The sequence below is a fragment of the Parus major genome, chromosome 1 (assembly GCF_001522545.3).
Source record: "Parus major isolate Abel chromosome 1, Parus_major1.1, whole genome shotgun sequence".
Taxonomy (NCBI): Eukaryota; Metazoa; Chordata; class Aves; order Passeriformes; family Paridae; genus Parus; species Parus major.
In genome coordinates this window covers 54481639-54499596 of record NC_031768.1, presented here as the reverse complement: position 1 = coordinate 54499596, position 17958 = coordinate 54481639, and the positions used below count along the sequence as shown (strand labels likewise).

Here is a 17958-nt window from a genome sequence, read left to right as displayed (position 1 = left end):
CTACACTGTTTAAACTAATGAAATGCCCTCCGTATTTTAAAGAAATGCTTACTACAGATTTTTTAATTATATATGTGTATATATATATATATACATATAAAATTATTATTATTATTATTTTTTATTTTTTTTTACTTCACGTAGTCAGTTCAAGGATTTGGCTCTCAAATTACGGAATCTCATGAGGCTTCTTTTATGCAAAGTAGTAAGCACACAGGTTGAATTCTCACCATTCCTGTGGCAAAATTATAGTTGTGCTCTGTATTCTTAGGATAACATTGATATAATAAAAAAACCCAAAACAATCTACTGTATATCTATCTCTAATATCTTGATTTTAGCTTTCCCTGGATCAGTCAGGAAACACTATTTTGCATACTCTTTTTGCTTGTCATCTGTAATAACACCATAGGTTGAATTTTACAAGGAAAAGAAAAAAAAGAGAATTGCCATGATTACATATTCATAACTTCAATACTATCTATAAACTTCATTACAACTGGTGTCTAAACCCATTTCATGACAGTTAGTTTTCTTTTTTACTTACACTTCATTTCTTATTTCTTCTTATTCCTTTTTTTTTAATATTTTTTGGTTTTCTACCTTTTTTTTTAATACGTTTAGTTTTTTTTTCCTGTCTGCTTTGCTTCTAGATATTTTTTCTTTTTATTTATTTTTTTATTGTTGTATTTTTTCTATCATCTATTGCCCCTGTTATTGCAACCTTGTCTAGAAACAAGACAAATGCAACAGGATCTAATCTAATGAGACAGGTATCAGTTATGCAATGTTTGTGTGTAAAACACTTGGGTTATCTACATTGCTCCCAGTTCTGTTGTACACAATCTATACCATGCATTTGATCTAGACATGATACTTCTTAAAAAGTCCGATTTTGAATAGCTTCCTTGATTTAACTGTGCAAGTGTAGTTTTGATCAGATGTGTTCCCATCCTTTGATCCATTTGAGCCATCTTTGGCTGTGACCTAGGTTGACTTAATCTTCAGTTTCACTGTTTTCTCTACATCTTGAGAAATACTTAAAAGAATTTGCACATACCTCATTTATTTTTTGTATGAGTGTGGTGTGTATGAATGTGTTCATGTGAGGGCTCTGCGATGTCTATTTACTTTTGAAGTAGTTATAAAGTGAATGATACAAAAAAGTTATTTTATTTTAAAATTCATGATGTTTATGTTCCTTCTTTATTTGTCTTGTTGATGTTAAATACTCCAGGTTCAGCTTCTTAATGAAAAAACCCACCTGAAATTGCTTTCCAATAGAGTTAGTGATATTGTCTAGTTGCTTTGAGAGGATGAAGTCATGAATCTTTGAACCGTTCTTCAACCTTCAAGTTAATATCAAGTGTTAAGAAAAATTTAACCATTGGCTGAACTAATCTCCTGTGGAGTTTTCTTCTAAGAAAAGTATTTCAAACTGCGATGCTTTTCTTTCTAATCTTAACTGTAGACACTTCACTGTACTTGTCAGTGTAGACTGCTTCTTGTTTTCTTCCACAAGGTTCCTTCACAGCATCTGTGATTACTGACAACAAAAGAAATGACAAAAAAAAAGCAATAAAAAATTTCTTCCTTCCTGTTTTTAAGAACAGCTTACATTTCAAGACAGCCTTTTCCTTAATTGTATATGAAAGGATTCTGACAGAATGTACTATCAACATTCGATTTAAACTTCTCACAACAGGACTGATTAAATTGATTTTTATTGTGTGATTTTTATGATAGGAATTTTTAGTAAATAGCAGATTTTTATGCAGCTGATTTTTAATGTCAATATTTGCGCCTTTTTTATTTATTTATTTTTTCTAATAGATTTTTATATGGGAAAAGCCTTTGGGGACAAATGATATGAGGAAGAACAGGTTTGAAATGAACAGACATAATAAATATAATGTATCTTTACACAACAATACAGATACTGTCAATATTAATTAAAAAAACCCACAAAACCCAAAAGGACTTTAGTAACACAAACAAATATCTAAAGAACTGTTTTATGCAAGTAAAATGGAAAATAAGTTAAAATAGGGCTACAAAGCCACAACATTTCAACAGGAAAATGTATGGATATATTTTTATTTTTTTCATCCTTAATAAAGAAACATGCCAGCTAAATAATGCCAGATTTAAGAAGGAACAGATTGGTAAGAGATAAACTGTACAAAGCAAGACAACATATCAGGATAGCTGTAATGTGCTGCAGTGCTTTATTTAAAGGGGCACAGTCTAATAGTGCAGTATAGAGAATGCAAGCATGAACACTAAGAGGTTATATCCTCTCCTGGATTACAATGTCTCAAAGGAGCAAAAAGAAATAAATGAATACCATGTAGACAAGAGCTACATTTCTCATGGGACAGAGATGCATGTCTTGTGATAAAAGACAACATATCACTCAAATATTCCCTAGCACATTTTGGGTTATTTAAGAAATCTTTGGTATTTACAACTGAGAATGACTAAACCATCGGGAATAGAGGAGAACGAGTGGGAAGGAGCTATTCTCACAAACAGGAGTCCTTTTTAAAGGTGTTTTATGTCTGCACAGATCTGTGTGGCACAGAAATGTAGGACACGTCTCACCACATTAACATAACAGTAAAACCAGGTGATCTAATCACAGATGCAAGGCTCCCATTTAATACATAGAACATATTTCCACACCTGATACAAATATAAAGATCTGCAGGTTCTGTGTAGACCCAAGACTCTTATGGAAGTGGATCAATAAGTAGCTTTTAAACCAAAAATGTCTTTGTGATGAACCTGGCAGAAAAATGTAGATAACAAGCTAAATTTCTTCCTTCATTTCAAGTGGTCTGATAGTCACTGTCAAATATTATTCTGTTACTGAATGAGTGTAAGGATTTATGTGTGTGTGAAAAATTATCCTGCTCAGTGAATTGTTTCATACCAAAGGGCAATGGATGTAATGAGAGATAAATGGTCTTGTCTGATCTTTGGTTAGCAAAATCAGGAAGAGAAAATTTGAGGGAGAAACTATATTTTCCTGTGATGACAAAAAAACAACAAGTACAACAACAAAAACAAAAAACAAATGAAACAAACAAACCACAAAAAACCAAAAAAAATCTGCAAAACACAAAGCCAAAAGAAATATGAAGAGTATTAGGTCAGAGAAGAAGAACAGGACTTCTGCAGTAGAAAAGGTAAATGAGGAGTTACAGGCTATTGCTACAATTTAATTTGAATGTTTTCATAATCAAGATATTTTCTGTAGTCATTATTGTTTTACATTAAAAAAAAAAAAAGGAATAAAAAGCTCAATGCATTTTCTTCCACAGATTTGTGAGAGGCTTGGAAGAAAGTGTTCTAAATAGAAACAGTTATTACTCAGGTATGATTGCAAACATTTAAGGGAAATATAACTCACCCACATTAAGGATCTAAACTGACTAGTAAAAATACTGTGACTAAATATAAGCATTTTTCTCCATCTAGCAGAAACACTTCAGAGACCTGCTTTTCTTTTAGCGAATAACTAAAAGAAAAAATTGCAGACCACAAATAAAGGACACCAATATGAATACATTTTCTCTGTCTTTGATGAACATGCAAGAAGAAATACTAAATGGAGATTTTCTTCCTGTGATATTATTCTGAATATTGATAGGGAAAAAAAAAAGTTTTTAAATGATAAAATAAGCTTTTTTTACTCTGTAAATAAATTTCACATTTTGAGGTTTCTTGAAGAGTGTGACTGAAGATTGATGAGTAATATTATGCAGATTCAGCATATTGGTAATACACATTGAAAAGTTTCTTCCTGTGGATTAAGGGAATAATTTAAAAATAATAAAACCATACATGGATACGGTAGCAGAAAAATAAGTTTAAAAATAAACACTAATTTGAAAAATGGCAGTCAGTTATGTCAGGTATTTTTAATTCTAAACAGAAATAAAATTAGTGAATCTATGTCTAGACTTTTCTGCTGCAATGAGCCCACATATGCTCAGGATTTTTGTTAGAATCTTGTATAGACATTTATTGCTCTGTTGATAACTAAGTACTTGATAACTAAGTTCCTGCTTCTGCTGATAGTCTTGCAATTCATTCTCTGCTTCTGACGTTAGTTCAGACTCTGTATCCTGAGATACTTTTCTTTTTGTTCTGGGACATTTTTGAATGGTAACCACTTGATCTGTAAAACATTTCCAAATTTCTTGGTTTAGGCTGATTTCAGTCATAGTTTCAAGGCTTTACTGGATTTTCAGTTAGTGAGAGAACAAGAAAATGAACATATTTTCATTCTGTCTCAATATCTAAGTTTTAAAATGAAGAAGTAAATTCACAATTCTAACTTTTCTCAGTTTTTAATTTCCTACAGTTAGAACCTGGTCATATTGTCACAGGTTTTCCTCATAAATAAAATGTTTTGTACAAAACAATTTATTATATCAGCAGGAGTGCTGAAATCCATCATTATTTTCAGATGAAGCTTGTAAGAAATTATCATTGAAACTGGTCCTGTCTGCTGTATAGTGCTGTGGAAATCACAGGCTCATTTTAATTTAGGAATACCTGTGTAATGAGACATATTTGCAAGTGCTGAACTGCTGTGTCTTTGCAATAAACAGTAAGACTCTTTCACCTAAAGCAGAGATGCTGTGAATGGTATATTTTACCCTCTGATTTACTTTTTTTTTTCCGGAAAAAAAGGAAGCATTTATAATAGTGGCAGTAAAAACTAAACACAAAACAAGGAAAGACAAAGAGTAGCACAGATAATTATATAGTTCAAAGGAGATTAGAGAATTAACCTATGTTAATATTTAACTGTACACAGACATACACATTAATGCATAACTGTATATACAATTGCACTTATGCATGCACATACATATGCACACGTGTGTGTGTGCGCCTATTAGACAAAATATTATGAAATTAAATGAAACAATGAAGCAATCCTCTTCCTGGTTTTTGAAAGAAGCAGGGTTGAAACACATTTCAGAAAGAAACCTTTCTGGTGTTATTTTGCTTATATTGGAAAAAAAACCCAAAACTTCTTGTCCTCAAGGAAAAAAAGTAGGGAGATTTCGTATAGACAATGATTCACCCCTGTCCCCAGTCACTTCATAGAAATGACTTTGGACTGTTAAGGGATCATATGCTGATTGTTTTAAGTCCTATTCTAGCAACTAAATCTTCGCATGAACAGTCTGGGAGGTTGGAGATTATGCCCTTTACTTCTATGATCCAAAACTAATTGCAGATAAATTGAAGTTTCTTGAATTAATGTCATTTGTGAATTTAACTTTGAATCTTCAAAGAATACAATGAATCATGTTAGCTACTGTAATGAAGAGATAATTTTAGCTTGTTTCTTTTTAAGAAAGACTTTCAGTTACATCTGTTCATCTCACTATCTCCTGTCTTCAAAGGCTTTTTAACACATTAGTCAAATGTAACCTAATTTGATAAAGAAGTATGAATGCGAATAACTGAAACTGCGCTCTGGTTAAACTAACGATCACACTAGTGATCAAACAATGGTGTGAAATTGGGAATAATCTGTTCTCTTGCACTCCCATCAGCAACATAAACTTGCCCTTGGCCAGTCCATACCCACATTTGAATCAGTTGATGACACACATAGTCTGCTGTCTATGGCACAGATTAATATATCCTCCTCCTATTGCTGTCTTTCAGGGATGGTTGATGTCCTAACATATATTCCAATTAAAGAATAGGAAGAGTTGCATGGCAGAAATCTGGCAGTTCAGCTTCATTAATTCTTCTCACAAACAATGTATTTGGAAATTGAGATGTACATCTAGGTCCAAACCTAAAAAATCTGCTGGCCTTAGATTTTCAGCCATTTGTGTAGGAGCCAGAAAGCTTCCTGTTACAATTTGCTTATCCTAATACATTGTCAATTACATGATAAAAAGGGTTTCCAAATACAAAAAAACCCAAACAAATAAACAAAAGAAAAATAATAAAACGAAGGTTTCAACAACGGAAAGATGTAAAACATGTAACAAACATGACAAATTCAGTATTTCACTCATTCTTAGCATTTTTCCCCTGTATTTATTTTCTTACCTCCCCTTCTTTTTCTCTTTTAATAACATAGTTTAATATGAGACATTGTTAAATATTTAGGAATTTATTTCTCAAAGAGAAACATCTAAGTAAAACTATATTCTGCTTAAGTAATATTCAACATTTCCTATAAGGCATATCTTTTTTTTCTGGTGTAACAAAGATTCTGGATTTCCATTTCTTTTTTCTTATGAGAAAACCAGAATTAATTATACATATATATTTCCAAACTTATTTTGAACATTTAAGCTGACATTAGCCATTCAGATACATGCACATTAAAAATCTAGACTGTGAAAAATATTTGTAGGCTCCTAAAAAACCTCTTAAACTAAGATGCAGATATAAAGTTAGGAGCATATTAAAACCTTGTAAAGGTTTATGAAGAGGAAATGAGGTTGGTCATTAAACTGCAAAACCTTTTCTGACTTACTGCTCATCTTTATGCCTCTGTTCGCAGGAAAAATCTTCAAGACTACTTGAAGAACAAGCAAACAAAAAGAATATGTGAGCAGAACAGGAAACAAAACCCTAAACTCTTTATGGACTTTCCTTTGGAATGAACCTAATGAACCCTTGAAATCTGCAAGTGTTGGTGCAATTCTAAACCTTTAGAAAAGAAGAAAAAATATTTGTGGTATTTAGATCGTGGTCTCTTTTTATGATTCTAGAAGGTGGCTATAGGCTTATAAATACTAAATATTTTAGTAAACAAGTTTTATGTTCAATAAAAACACATTCTTAAAATATTTTCAGTTTCTAGAGATGCATAAACCCTTAAAATATCTTTTTAAAGTACATTACATTAAATTAATATTTACATATATGATGCCAAATCTAACATTCTGAGAGAGAGAGGTGAGGCTGCTGTGACTCCATGCTCCTATTTCCAATCAGTAGTGAGATTGAAGCTGCATTTCCAGCAGGTACATGTACTCAGGACACATGTACAACACATTTACAGATACACTCAGGTGGTGGTGGCACAGACCTCAGATGGATGCACTCATTAGTCACACAATCACTGACTGCATGAATGACCTCATCCCACTCTCCTCTCTGTCTGAGCAGGATGAAGATAAAATAGTGAGGGGGGAAAAGTATGTGCACATAAATATATCTATATATCTATATCTATATATCTCTATATATATATATGTATGTACCTATGTATTCAAGTTAGATCCCTTTGTCTACTGAGTTCAGATGCTCAGTCTGCCCAGTGAACTTCTCTGGTTTCCAGTCTACCCAGTTTCTAGCTTTCCAGACAAGTTTACTGTTCAGAAAAGCTTTTTCCCCATAACTTTTCATTTACCCTCACTTGTTCTTCTCCAAATCACCTAAGCCCCTCCTTTTTCCTGCTTTTGGTTCTTCCCCTAAATATCCCATAGTAAGTTCTCTGCAACCATGAGCTGTTCCCCTGCATTCCATAATGTGCCCAACACCCTTAGACATCCCATACTTAGTCTGACAGGTGATCCAGAGAGCTGCTTCTGATGACTTGATGGGTTCAGATCTGGACAGCAGGGCTGGTGGCTATCATGGGACAGTTCTGGAAGGGGTCTGGACAAAGTGTTCATCCTTTATGAATCCTCATTATGGGATCCTGCCTGCCATTGTGTATTGCTGAGCTCCTCTGAGCTTATGGAGATGGGCCTTTGATGGTCTTCCCATGATAAAAGACCTGTGTGGAGTCAGGTGAGGGCATTATTTGGACCCCCACTCCTGCCATTGTTTATCTGAACCCTACTGTGGATGTGAAGACAATTTTGTGAGCTTTTATTTTGTGATTTTGTGAGCTGCATAACCTAGCACTGTCCCACACCCAGGCCTACCCAGAGGGTACCACACCATCCTCTCTCTTTGCACAGCACTTCTCATAGATCTATTTCACGTCCTGCCAGGGCTCTGCTGCCAGAACAGAACTTCTAGTGTCCTCCCAGACTCAGTCCCTGAGGACTTGCAGGTTGATGTGGATTTGGTCTGATGAATCTCATAGATGGTTTATACTTCCTACTTTTGAAAAGAATGGAATCAGAGGCTATAAACAGAGGTTTAGCTCTTTCAATGAAACAATGCATAAGAATAGAATCCTATATTTGTGTGAAGCTAATTTAGTCTCTACAAAGCTGTATTTTTAGTGTGGTGAATGGGAATCTGACATTAGGTAATTCTAATATATGACAGCTGGTTTCTGTATACCGTGGTGAAAATGTTCCTATCAGTGTCCCTAATGGCTGTGAAGATTGTCAGCTCAATCATTAAAGGGTTTCTATTTCCTTTCCTGAGAGATAATGGCCATTTTTGCTTTAATATCACAATAAGCCTCTAGTTTTGCTGCAACAAATCATAATGGATTACGTTGTTACAATATCTGTCTGTACAAGAAAAATGAAGAGTACATTAAATCTTGCTCAAAACTGTATTTTTCATTCATTTCACTTTTTCCATCAATACAAATCCAAATTCTAGATTATAAGGCAGGTCAAAACAAGGAACAAACATATTTTATGATTTTATATGAGAAGAAGTTTCATCAAATTTGGTCTTTAAGGTGCTATTGAAAATTAAGCTACAGGGAAAAAAATTAAGTCAGCACTGTTGTGTAGAATAACATTCAGTCTTCAGCTATGAATATATGAAAAGTATCTGTGTTATTTCAAGATGTTTTCGTATTTTTTCTTCTCATGATCAAGACCAATCTTAACTTCTTGTTTCTATGGGTATGTGAACCTTATAACTTACTTAGGTAGATATTTTTTTCCTAAGGCAGTTCTGATCTCTGACATGTTAGAATAAGTTTTTCACCTATTTATGTTTGCTGAAAGAAACTTGTCAAATACCAATGGCGGATGCCGATATGTTCCCAGAATACAAAAAAAAAAATCTTGAACAGGACTTGGTCATATTACCCACCCTCCTGATATGATGAAAAGGGAGAGTTTCTGTATCTCTTAGCCTCCTAGCCTGCGATACCAGAAAGTCAGAAAAAGCAGGATTTTTTTACTCTCTCAATAGGCTGCTGAACCCATCAGGTATCTCAAATGCAGCACTTACTACTAAGCAACCCCCCAGTTACAAGATTAATTATCTGAGAAAAGATAATGCTATACCAGTTGACAGAAACAGATCAAACCCACAAGATTGCAACTACGTATAACTTGTACTTTTGGTGACTTATATTTCCCCCTTTTGTGATTCTGTAATTCTGCCACAGGTCAGAAAGAAGTCTCTCAGTTGAGACAGACCTTATGCTGGGAGATAAAACATTATAAATGATAGATAGATAGATAGATAGATAGATAGATAGATAGATAGATATAGATACAGATATAACTTATAAACATTTTACCTTATCCCAGCCCAAACCATTAAGCATGGCAAAGCTGCTCTACTGAAAGCTTTGGCTTCCTTTTAGCCATCTGAATGCTACCAGATATTCCACTTTTATCTTCCTTGACATCTTCTGGTTCTCTTGGTTGCAAATCAAATCTCAAGGAATAGCAGCACCTGCGGCCATTTAAAGAGTTTGTTAAGCTGCTTTGCCAAATTCCCTAAAGATGCAAATATATATGTGGAGAAGTTTAAAATATTTCACTAAAAAACTTATGACAGAAAAGGCTGTTTTCACCTATGGTAAGAATTAAAGTGTATACCATGGCAACTTGTAGAATGCATTTGCAGAATGTAGAATGAAAAAAGATGTATTTTTCACCAAAAAAACCCAGCTTTTAAATAGATAAAATTAACAGGCGAAATTAAACACAAATTTTATTGTCTTTTTACTAAAGTATTACATTCCAAATCTCTATTGTCATTCTATGTTTGGATTTTTTGATTTTGAGTTTTTTTGATTAGAGTTTTTTTTAATTAGAGAATAGTCTGGTCAACTTTAAGGACAACCTGATCACTTATGTAAAATGACCCATTTCTGCTTGATACAAAGATGTTTTCTGTTGTCTTGGACTTAGACATGGGGAAAGTCAGTTGTGGAAGGCAACTGCTAGCTTGTCTTTGTCTGGGAAATCACATGGCACAGCTGCCACCTTGTCTTTGTCCCAGGAGCCATGTGGAGCTAAACTGAGGTGATGAACACTTTTATTGTGGGCAAAGCACCTTCTGGTTTTGTATACTTTTGTTATTAATACTGCTGCTGTTCCTGTGCATTTCTCATTCCATTAGTGTTTGCTTTCAATAATTATCTCAACCCATAGTCTCCACTCTTGGTCCACTCTTGCACAGGTGGTGGGGGAATAGAGTGGCTTATTTGGAGTTTAATTCCCAGCTGATGTTAAACCACCACTACATGCTATAGTGCACTGTGCTCTGGAGACAGCACACATGCAGAGGTGCCTTGTGAATGTGAGCAGGATTGTACATGATTTTTAAATGGCTGAGACATCACAAATCTGCTGTGTGCAATTGTTGGAGGACCTTGTTTCAAAGCAGAAAGCAAGAACACAAGATGGTAAATAACATTTTTAGTGGTGAAAACATTGTAAGATATTTTTAAATTAAAAGGTCATTTCTTTACAGTCTATAGAAGCCTACCAAAATATCTCCTCCTGTCAAAGAGGCAGTCAGTGTAATAAAACAGAGATAAGCTGAATATAATGACCTTATTTAGGCTGTGGAGGAAAGGGGAACAAATGCATAAGCAAACAGAATCATTATGTTTAACGCTTTTGCATTTTGTCACAATAAACGCTAAGGAAATATAGAACAATTGCACTCTAAAACAGGGAATGAAACTGTATCTTTTGAAGTGCTGAAAACACAACTAGGTGAAACATTTGCAGCTTTATTTAAAAAATACTATAGCAGTCTGGCTGACTATAAAATCTAGTAGGATGCCTTGAGTTTCTTTTCTATTATGCAGTCATTGCTGCATATGTTGTACTCTAAACAAGCTAAAAAATTCAACACAGAGAAATATAAAAAGATCCTTTGGAGACAAACATGATGGCTATGTTATCTATAAAACCCTATTCCAGTATTTACAAAATAGCTGCTTACCTTTTGATCTGCTATTATATTCTAGATTTTCTTTAAGTTAAAATAGATAGAAACTAGAATAAGATATAATGCAAATTGTTCTAAATAAATTAAACATCTTTTCTCTTAATATTGAATAGTTTCCAAGTGATAAAAGAGGTTGCAGAATGCCATTAAAATAGGATTCAGGGAATATCCATTTTTTTGTCTTTATTTATTCAGATGTGTCCTACTATTCACAGGTAAATTTTCTATGCAAATTTTGATGTTAATTTTAAGTCAATTTAAGATTTCAGATACTCAAGTTTTTTGTATAGTTACAGAACCACATGCAATCCCAGTCTGCTGAGCATTTATGGAAATCATTATTTTGACATTGTTTCCCTTCTAAATGTTGACTGTGTGAAATATGTTCTCCTGGACATCTGCAGATAGTGTTTATTCTGTAAATTGGAAATATATTTTGAAAATTTGCTTTTAGGAAATGTATTAAGTAAGGTATTACACAATAATTATTTAAGACAAAACTAGTATATTAGGATCCATATTTTACTCTGGTTCATACACACAGTTAGAACAGAAACCAGAGCAGATTTTGATGCAGAAAGATAAATTTTTGTCACAAAAAATATAAATGATAATACCAATTTTTATAATTCAGCAGACTCCTCTTTAGAGTCTGAAAATTTTCTGTTTATCTTTTACTTGTTTTTCATTAGGAAAATGATAATGGGTTTTTTTCACTATTTCAAGAATATAATTTTACCTTCCATGTATTCTTGAAACTTTATATAAAAATTTATTACTAGTTTTCTTCCCACAGGACTTAATCGAGTATTTGGAAACTGCTGATTTTAGAGATTTAACTAAAAAGAAAAAGGCATGACAAATTTATTCTTTACTTCCAATTAATCAATAAAATTTAAGTAAAAGGGGGAGTGAAGAAAGGATACAAATCTTTGTCAGTGTATGACACAAAACTGAGATCAAGTTTGGAACTCATATGCTGGAAAGGAATATTAGACCATCTTTAAAAATTACTCCATATAACACTACCTTTGTGTTACTTACCAGTACAGATTTCCAAATCTCATTCAGTTTATGTCAGGTTATTTCTATTTTCAGGTAAAAGTCTAGTTACCCTAAAATGGTACAGTATAAAAGGAAAAAAAATATAGTAGGACTTGCACTCCTATTCTTGAAAAGTATTCTGTGATCCTGATGTACAGTCTTGTTGGGTTTTGTGCTAGAATAAAGAAGATATTTCGTATTGCTTTTTTTTTTAACCCCAGTTATCTTTGTCATGTAATCACATGTGAAGAGAAATATAATTCTGTTCTTTTGTGCTAGCTATGCATTGACAAGGCAAAGAAATGTTATTTCATGTAATTTCTGTTCCCTGAAGAATTTAACAGAAGTTAGATGGCTAGCAACTAGGTCCAGATAGACTTTGTAGATTAGTACACTTGACTCAAAAGCATTTTTAGACTGTTAGAGGCAATTGTGCCTCTAACACACAATTATGGTCCATAAAACACCTTGCATAAATGCTACTTTTTTAAAAAAAGCCAAAGTATCAGGAGTACCAACTTTTGGGTTTTTTGTACATTTAGTTAGAACATCCCTTACAAATATTTATATGTGCAGAAACTTGAAATTATTATAGAAAGTGACTTCTAGCTTCAAATCCTAGGGGTCCCTTCATTTGCTCAGAAAGTCCACTTAGAATACATTGTTTTCCAGGTTGTTTTCTGGGTTTTCTTTTCTTCTCCCTGCTCCAATATTTGCAACAATAAAGCTGTGAAATTCTTTTTCTGGGAATAGAGAAAACATCCTCTCCAGAAAGAATGGATCTGTTGTCATGGCAACAGATAGGGTGGGATTTTAGGAAAACTGTATGCAAGAGGCTCCCACTGAATTTCTCCTTGATGTCAATAACATATTGGACTGAAGACTCTGGGAAAGATCATAAAATAGGTCAATAAAGGGACAACTGAAAGACGTAATTTAAAATAGTGTAAGGAGGTCTGTGTTATAATTTATTATTTTGTTTAATACTTATTCAGCTGTAGGTTAACTTTGTTAAAGTACTTATTATGTGATTATTTTCATAATTCTACTCAGTTTTTCTTCGCTCTAGGCTGACTATGTATTATAAAAATGTCTACCAAATACCTGTACACATTGCTCAACTGAACGGTTTAAAATTGCTAATTAGGATTGGAAGCAGGCTAGTAATGAAAGATTTTTCTGCCTATTTGAAATACTCAGCGAAGCAATGAAAAATATTTCTGCATAAAATCTAAAATGGCTTCTAGCAAGAATTTATACTTAGGTTGGATGCTGGAAGAGAAAAAGAAAGGAATAAGTTTTGTTGACTTAATTTCTGTGGATAATTCAGTGTTACTGGCACCAGCAACTCACCAAGAAAGATATTGTCCCAGCAATTCTCTATAAATAATTTATAAAGCCATACTTAGCAGTATGGCTTTTTAAAAATGGTCCTTGCAAAAAAGTTGAATTGCATCATTAAACAGAATCATTGAGAATGGTCAGGGTGCTTTTTAAGCAGAGAGTTTTCAGGGAGTGCAGAATAAAGCAGTTAATCTGCAAAACTCTCTTAAATCATTGCCTTAGAAAGGTCATGAGCACATAAGTATGATTTAAACATGCTTTTCTAACACCTAGAAGAATTACTATTCTACAGTAGCCTATGCATTACATCCATGGAAGGAAATTATTTTCTGGATAGACTGACGTCAAATAAAGACATTAAAGAGACGTCCAATCTGGCTTTACAACCAAAATTAAAGAGTAGTTTCAATAAAACCCTTTCATTTAAAATACCAATTGGTATAGTACAAGATCTGATTTAGTTTTACAGGAAGCAGTTGTCACAGGAACTAACAAAGCAAAAGTTTTTTTTCACAACAGAAAAACAAAAGATTTAAAATCCAGCATTAGTTTCCAGGGAGGGTCAACAAGTTCAAAACACAAATTGATGCTGTAAGGTCCATCCAAAAGTAGCTTCCCTCAAATCTGCTGTAGACAGAATATATTAGAAGTGCACTCGCAAAAGGCTGATAGCATTTTAATTAATGGAGAACACTTGTGGGCCATTTATTGTTGCTAAAAATTAGGCAAGCTAATTGATCCAGTACAGGTGCATGTAATTGAGAGATATGCCTAAGATTCACAGTTAATTTACTCTGGGATTTTTGCAGATACAGTGAAAATTTAGTCCACAGAAGTCTCTAAAAGGAATTGGGTGAAAGAAAATAACACTAGCTGAAAGAAAAAGAAAAAAAAATGTTTGATTAAGAAGAATAAAACTAGGAAGAAGGTAGGTAGCAAGTTCAGTTATACAGCACCATGCAAGCTAGAAATAATCTTTCTTATTTATTTTATTATTTCACACTTAGTCTAATTTAGGGATACGGAACTATAAAAATTGTGTAGTGGAACCTTGAGAATTCAGCTAAATACTTTCATAATTTAAAGAATACTGGGACAGTGATACATTATGTATCATTAGCAATTTTAAAATTCACTTCCAATTTAAACTTCTTGGCAATCAATAATACTTTTTTAGGGAATAAAAAAAAAGTATGTTCTCTGGTTACTATTCCTTTGGTAACTTTTTCTTTTGTTATAAGTTTTGTGATTTTTGCCTTTTAAAATAGATACAAAAGAGTTTCAAAATTAATTATTTGATTTCAGATTTCTAAACAGATACTTGCACTTTTAAGATCATCAATTCTGTACTTGTTGATTTTATTACTAGTCATTTCCATTGCATTCCTTATTGCCTGTAGCTCTTTTCCTCAGTAGTTACTTACACACTGGGTCTATGTTTAGGAATTCTTTCTCTTCCCCACACAGGACTAGGGTCCAGTGCTCTTACACGACATAGAAGGAACTAACTTACAGTATGTTGCAGAGATCAACCTTTATTTATTTTAGCAGCTGTTTCCTTTCCAGATAAAATCTGTAGGCTTCTAAGTGGTAAAACAGGAACTTTAAACTGCATGAAGAAACCTGACAAGAGACAGTGCTTAAACTAGACAATATAAAATTCCCAGGAGAGGTGTACATATTAGTCCCAACAGCTTGGAGGGCTTAGGCTCAGATTCCCAGAGTCAGTTAAGCCTGTAACTTCAGCAAGGATCAGTGTGGGACCTGAATCCCGCAAGGCTTCAAGTATCAAATCTTCTGAAAGATGCCTTTCATGTAAGACTACGAATGCAAGTAACAGCAGTGAAAACCATCCAGCTGCTATCAACCTCTTTACAAGAAAAATTAACTGAGAAAGCTCACCTACAAGGATCCCAGAGCTTGATGTTCATATGCAGAGAGGTTACAGTATCAGGCTAAGAGGAAATAAAGAAAATCACAGAATGAAACATGACTTTAAAACATACTGATGTCTAACATTTGGAGGAGTAAGGGCTGCCCTTATTCACATGGGATGCCTTATTCACATTATTTACCTTTTCACATGGTAGGAAGGCCTTTTTTGTCTTCTGGGAAATAATCTCATAAACTACATTTAAAAACTGTGGAAAGGTGGATCCAAGGTTGAGGAGGATTTACCATTTCTTACTGAATGGCAACCATTACAATAAATTGATCAGGAAAAAAAGAAAGATAATTCTTTACACCAGAGTAGAACAAATGTAGAAATAAAGGAAGGTAACATCCACAAATATAACATCTGAGTATAGCATCTATCTGAGTAGTATACATCTGAGCTATAGCAGCTATCTCTCATGTTTTCAAATACTTATTATCTGTTCATTTTCCTGAAATTTAATTTCCTAACCTTATGAGAAAATTTTGATCAACATGCACCATTTTACACTGCTCTTGAAGGATTCTGAAAACCACTTTAAAATTGTCCCAGACCTTTCTCCAACTTTTCTCTGTTGCTCAGCTCCAGGCAGCCCTGTGCTGAGAGTGCCTTTAATTAGTTCCCTGCTTAGCAATCTATATTTTATTTGATTCTGTTCTGTGATACTGTCTTCTTAATTGAATAACGATTCAAGACACTTAACTAAGGTCATATTTAATCAGTGCCAAATTTTTGTCATGAATGTATCATTGCTGCAGTAAGCTCAGCTTTTTTCAATACTCCCAACTGTTTGTGCTCTTTGTGCATATTATAAATGTACTGGGATATACTGAGGTAAAACCAAATATATCCTACCCCTGGTTTCTTTCCATACATACCTTGCTTTCCTCAGAAATTTGAGAAGATAAAATGAAAGGGAAGCAGTAAAAGGCTCCTTATATGTGTAAGAGCTTATCTAGATGGAAACAGAAACACTCAGCTGCAAAAAAAGGGTTTGCATCCTTTCTTGCACTGTTAAACATACTAGTGGAGTTTCTAAACTTAGATATAAACTATTGTTTCAGTATGATGCTGATTTAATGTCTGAGGCCTTTTTATTTACTTTACAAAATAATCAGAACAATTTCCATGTTACTAGGCTTTACTCTAATGTATGGTTTAAAGATGGAGGTTTTTTTTATCATTTCTGGTGGGTAAACTTTTCTTTGCTGGTTCATCCTGTTGACTCTCTCTGGTATAATCTCTATATGAAACTGTCTGTTGCTGGAAGAAGCAAGCTATTGATGAAAATTTCAAGAAAATCCCTATGCCATTTGCAATGCCTCATAACCCTCCAAGACATGTGCAGCACACAGTACATAAAAAAATAAACAAAATTCATTATATGAAATATTTCCCCTTTCAGTTTCTTTAAAATAAAAGATACATTGTGGGTCAAATCTTAATGTGGAGGACATGTCTCCACTGGCTACCAAGATGTATAAGCAAAAAAATTTTAGAAGCACTTTTTCTTTTTTGAGCTGCTCTACCCTTGACATATTGCAAACACTTTTCTAACTGTTAATGATAATTCAGAATTGTATAGGGCACTAGCTCTGCTTTTGCTATGATTGAGAGCACCTTTCTGTTTAAAGGTCAACCACTCTGAGTGCTCTGAAATTTGCATGTTTACTCAGATTCATCTAAAACTTCCATCACTTGATTTAGCTGCAGGAAAGAGTTGGCAATCAGATTTGGAGTCATTGAGATAAAAGTCCTTACGATACAGTGCTCTGAATAAATTGCTTTACAGCAAAACAGTTCTTGTATTCTATCAGTGATCACCTAATGAACACATTGTGCTTAAAGATCCTACGGCAGCTGTTCTCAGATACTCAGAGTTCATTTCTAATAAACATGTTACTTGGCATCCCTTAAGAAAACAGTAGTATTTCAGTAATTTCTGTATTAATATTTATACTTTCCAGATCAGTCCATGTTAAACCATCATACCCAAGACTGATGGCTATCTATTTGAGAAGACAACCTTCAGAGAATTTCTGGCAATTCACTTCCCTCTGTTTTGGGCAGTGGAATGGATGTTTTGTTGCTGCCATAAATCCTGAACTCAAGTAGTGATCTTGAAAGTCTCTGACTGTACTATCTACTATGGCACTGGGATTCATCTACCCAATGCTTAAATCTTTCAGTCTGGTCATAGTTTCATCAGTGTTCATGCAGTGAATCAAATCTTTCAAACTAGACAGTTTGGATGTCAGACAAGGCAAGGGTCTTTATAACGGCATTGTCAGCTGGCTCAGTGAGACTCTCAAAACCACTATTTTGTTAAATTATGATACCTGGTTAGTCAGTGCAGTCCAGCACTTGCATGACCTATTGCTATATGTTATTTAAAATTATATAAAAAATATCTTCTCATGTCTTACATACCTATAAGACTGTCTGATACAATCATACCTACATCTTTGGGGACACTTTCTACTTTTCCTGAAGACTCTTCTTGTTTCTGAAAAGAGCCA

The 17958-nt window shown here is 33.8% G+C and overlaps 1 long non-coding RNA gene across 1 annotated transcript in view; it reads right to left on the bottom strand.

Moving 5' to 3' along the window:
* Nucleotides 1-809: 809 nt before the first annotated feature.
* Nucleotides 810-17958, bottom strand: part of LOC107205716 — a 31217-nt gene continuing 14068 nt past the window's right edge. The window contains exons 2-4 of the long non-coding RNA XR_001522101.2: nt 15406-15458; nt 9446-9603; nt 810-1546 (exon numbers count right to left, since the gene is read on the bottom strand). This is a non-coding gene — a long non-coding RNA (uncharacterized LOC107205716). The remainder of the gene's footprint in view (nt 1547-9445; nt 9604-15405; nt 15459-17958) is intronic.